This window comes from Gekko japonicus, unplaced genomic scaffold (assembly GCF_001447785.1).
Source record: "Gekko japonicus isolate JY-2015 unplaced genomic scaffold, Gekko_japonicus_V1.1 scaffold2932, whole genome shotgun sequence".
Lineage (NCBI taxonomy): Eukaryota > Metazoa > Chordata > Lepidosauria > Squamata > Gekkonidae > Gekko > Gekko japonicus.
Window position 1 is genome coordinate 181,534 of NW_015164748.1, and position 5,010 is coordinate 186,543.

The following is a 5,010-nucleotide window of genomic DNA, read 5'->3' on the forward strand; positions in this document are numbered from 1 at the left end:
CCTGAGTGCAAGGAGGGAACAGTTTATGTTCTCGGTACCAACAGCTATCGTCCCACAGTTCAAAATCACCTTCTGCATCTAGAACTGCTTTGTCGTACTCCGAGAACGCGGAGGCGAACTTACTGTGCCAAGTGTGCATCATCACAGGGGGTGGAGTAGTGAGGCGTGCCTGTTTGCGTGTCATCACTGCCCTGCCCAGCTGGGAAGGCGTGAACACCGAGTCCAGGAACACCTCCCGTTGGCTATTGTGTTGGGGTAGGTGGAACAGGGCGTCCGCCAACAAATTCACCGAGCCCGGGAAGTGATGAAGGGTGAACTGGAATTTGGAAAAGAAATCTGCCCATCGAAACTGTTTGGCATTGAGACACCGAGGCATTTTGAGTGTTTCTAAGTTCTTATGGTTAGTCCACACCTCGAACAGGACTCTCGCTCCCTTTAACAAATGCCTCCAAGTGGACAGCGTGAGTTTTATTGCCCCCGCCTCCTTCTCCCACATAGACCAGTTCCGTTCAGTGTCATTAAACTTCTTTGACACGTATGCTGATGAAGCAACCCATCCCCTCCCTCCTGGAGGAGGACCATCCCAACCCCCATGACAGCATAGCTAACAAAGAGACATGGTGAGGTGGTCTGGCACTCCCATCTCTTTAAGGACCTGCCATAGTTTGTTGTGATCCACACAGTCAAAGGCTTTAGCATAGTCAATGAAACAGAAGTAGATGTTTTTCTGGTACTCTCTTGCTTTCTCCATAATCCATCAAATGTTGGAAATTTGATCTCTTGTTCCTCTCCCTCTTCGAAACCCAGCTTGTACTTCTGGCAGTTCTCTATCCACGTACTGTTGAAGCCTAGCTTGTAGGATCTTGAGCATGACCTTGCTAGCGTGTGATATGAGTGCAATTGTGCGATAGTTTGAACATTCCTTGGCATTGCCCTTCTTTGGGATTGGAATTTTTCTGCTACTGAGATGGAAATTCCAAAGTGGATTTGAGCCAGCTGTACTACAAACGACATCAAAGGAAAGTGTCAGCAAGTTTAGTTTCTTTTTGTGTGGAGAGAGCAGAATGAAGTCAGGTGACACCGTGACTCATAAAATCCCCTGAGGCTGGGCAGACCCTGCCAGGTTTTACCTTCCACCAAGGGATTGGACAGCTGAAGCTCTCCCCTCACCCCTTTGTCTGCTCCCATTTAAAAAAAAACATTGACTTTATTTAGAGGAAGCAATCTCAGTGTGAAACAAGCCCAGTGCCTTTGAGAAAGATAAAGCAGCTGTGGAAGGAAGAAAAGAGCTGGAGACCACTTTTGCCAGGATTGGGCAAGTTAGTGCTTTCCCCCTCCCTCTGCAATGGCTCTTTGGCTGTGGCCCCTTCTGATTTTCCTGAGGGCAGAGGACACAAGATTGGATGATATTGGTTTCCAGACCTGTAAAAGTGCTGCTGGTGGCTTAAATGTGCTGGAAGTGCTGCTAGTGGTGGGTGGCTGGGACAACCTGTGGAGATGGGACGAGTGATGAGCCTCAATTACTCCCTGTGCAGGACCACGGAAGATGGTGAATACCTCATTCCTAATGATGTCTTTGTGGTGCCCCACAAGAAGAGCACTGTGAGTGCATTCGGGGCTTATTGAGGACTGGATGGCATATGCAGATGCCTTTGCTCAGTCCACCAATGGTGAGGCTTCCTTCCTTTCTGTGCTCAACGGCAAGTTCTCAGAGAGCTCCCAGAAGAACCAAGATGCACAATGTCTACAATGAAACGATCACCACATGGGTGCAGGCACGGTAGCACATCTATTCCGTGAAAGCTCGTCCATCCTTCACCTTCCAGAAGGACTTCCGCCACCAACTTGTGGGCATTGGCAACCAGTTGGAGAACAACCAGAGCAGAATCTGAGTACCTAGAGGAGATGCTTGTTCTCAACTATGGCGCACATGTCCTCACAGATCTGGAAGCTGGAGCCAGCTTGATACAAGAGGACCAGGTGAAGCACAGTTTTGTGCTGGGTAAAGAGACAGAGAAAGGTGGAGTCACTGCTTCAGCGTCTGCCATGTTTTTCAGCAAGATCAATGTGGGAATTGGTGACTCTGTGCAAATCCAAGATGAGATGACTAAGAGCTATTCGGAGAACACTGTGGATTCCAAGAGTGAAGGCTGGGGCAGTGTACCTTTCTTTCCTGGCATCACCCTCCAGAAGTGGCAGGAGGGCATTCCCAACCATTTGGTGGCTATAGGTAAAGCTGGGTTGCCTCTGTTGTTTTTCATCACCCCTGAGGCCTTGCCAAAACTACCAAGACCTACCGTAAGGCGAGTGGCCACTGTGGTGGAAAATGTCAGTCGCCTCTGTTCTGCTGTCAACACCCACCCAGGCTGTGTCGAGCCTGACTCGGGTAACTTCAGCTTCCAGGCTAATGTGGATGATGGGTCCTGCCAAAAACCCAACACCAACTTCACTTTTGGTGGAGTCTTCCAGGACTGCCGTAGTGTATCTGGCAGGAGCATGGAAGAGCTTTGTCTGACTTACCGTACCCAGAACCCACTGACTGGCGGCTACTCTTGTCCTGCCAACTTTTCCTCTGTATTGCTGCACAGAGAGGAACGTACAACTAGCAAACCCCAAACAGAGTGCCACAAGGAGTGTCATGCCTGCTGGCTATTCTTTAGCTGCTGCGAATCTGTGTGTGGCACCCGCTACTATGCCAGCACAGTGCAGTTCAGTGCCTACTGGTGTGCTGCTACAGGAACAGTGCCTCAGGGCTCAGGTGTCCTTTTGGGAGGGCTGTATAGTACTGGGCAAGAGAACCCTGTTTCCAGGACCGATGCCTGCCCATCCTACTTTCCCCCACTGGTCCTGTTTGATAACCTCAAGGTGTGCATCAGCAGCGATTATGAGATGGGATCTCGCTTCACAAGCAGTGTCATGCCTGCTGGCTATTCTTTAGCTGCTGCGAATCTGTGTGTGGCACCCGCTACTATGCCAGCACAGTGCAGTTCAGTGCCTACTGGTGTGCTGCTACAGGAACAGTGCCTCAGGGCTCAGGTGTCCTTTTTGGAGGGCTGTATAGTACTGGGCAAGAGAACCCTGTTTCCAGGACCGATGCCTGCCCATCCTACTTTCCCCCACTGGTCCTGTTTGATAACCTCAAGGTGTGCATCAGCAGCGATTATGAGATGGGATCTCGCTTTGCAGTGCCCTTTGGTGGCTTCTTTAGCTGCCAGACTGGCAACCCTTTGGCTGGGTTGCTGAGAGGACAGAGCCCTGGGATCCTCCGGGACTTTTTCTACCAGGACTCCCCTACCAAATTCCCCATGAAATGCCCAACTGGATACAGCCAACACAAGGCCTATTTGAGGGATGGTTGTCAAATCCTCTATTGCTTGCACGCTGGGACAGTTTTTGGCCAGCAGTTAGCTCCTGTCAAGCTGCCACCCTTCTTACGTGTGCCATCCACCAATGCTAGTCGTCCTGAAACCATCCTTGTGAGCTCTGATGACAGCCAGGCCTAGGTGAAAATACGTCAAAGTGGGAGCTGGAGATTGGCCAGTGCCACAGATGAAATGGAGATGGCCCACCTTTTCCAAGGACAGTTGAGTTCAGGACCAACTGGGGGCACCATTGCCGGAATCTCAGTGGCAATGATTGCTGTCTTGGCAATAGCCATTGCTATGGCTGTTTACAGGGTCTGGCGTTGCAAGAACAGAGGATACCAGGAAGTGCAAAACCCACATATAGCAGAAGATCAAGGCAGCTATGGAGCCACCATATCTGTCTGAGACATCCTTTGTCCCTGGATCCCTGGAACAAAGATGAATATTTTCAGGGTGTTGGTGGAATATGAGCCCAGGAAGCAAGGGGAGTGATAACTCCTGGGTGTGTGTGTGTGTGTGAGAGAGAAGCTAGTATGAACTGTAACTTTCCTGGTATGGAAACCAATGTTTATATAAACTGTTTGAGCAGAATAATAACCCTCTTAAGAGATGACAGTTTGCATATTGTTAGACAAATCCATGTGAAATTAGCAGTTAGTGAGGAAATAAGGCAGTAGTAACTGCAGGGCTGTGTGGGAGGGAGGGGATTAAACTTCTTTTGCAGTGTGAAGAACTTCAGGTCATGGCAATAAGTAATTTGGTATCAGTCCTGCATTTACAACCACAAAAGTCTAAATAGTGGGGGAAGGGATAAAATGGCAGTGGTTTGTGATTTGGATGCAGATAGGCTTTCAAACTGCATAGTGTTGTTAGTTATTTTCTCTTTTTACTTTGTTCATAAGCTCTTGATTGATAGAAACAATATTCCTTGGCAGTCAACTTGTGCTTCTTTTTTATTTGACAAAATAAACTGTTTTATACTTTTACTCCTGGTGTGACCATTTCTCATCACCATACTATATTTTTGCTTAACTGTGTGAGCAGTATTGATGTGTAATAGACTGGGCCACTGCAGAGTAGCTGCTTACACTTAGGGAGGGGAAAGGGTTTCAAACCAAATATGCTTAATAGTTTTCTAGCAGGACCCACTTCTGAACTCTTTTATCCACTCCCTGAACTGTGCCCTTATTACGTTTTCAGTCCCTCCTCCTCAGTAGTCAGGTAAACACAGAGAGAGTTATTTTATTTTATTAATAATAGTCCTGCTAAATAAAAAGGGGGTGGGGGGGTTACCAAGGGCTTCCCACTGATTTCCATATTCTTGCTGTGATTTGATGGCAGCAGTCCTTTGTCCAAGACCAGCGTTCTGGCCCTTATAGCACGGGGGTATATTTTCTAACAGGAAAGCAAAAGAGCTTGAATCGCATTTGTACAGATGGTAGCTAGTTTATGCATTCTGTGTGGTACAGAGTATCAGATTAGGACAGGGAGACCCTGCTTTTAATTGCCACTCAGCCTCAGCCATAAGCTCCTTCCGTGACCTCTGGCCAGTCAAGTCTCTGTTAGCATCTGCAAATTGAGTGCCATGCAAGATGACAGCCTGTCACAGAGATCAGAATGCTCTAAACTGACAGTTACATGATCA

The 5,010-nt window shown here is 48.2% G+C and overlaps 1 pseudogene; it reads left to right on the top strand.

Annotated features, from left to right (window-relative positions):
* The first annotated feature begins 1,345 nt into the window (after positions 1-1,345).
* LOC107109072 lies at positions 1,346-3,770 on the top strand (annotated as a pseudogene).
* Positions 3,771-5,010: the final 1,240 nt, after the last annotated feature.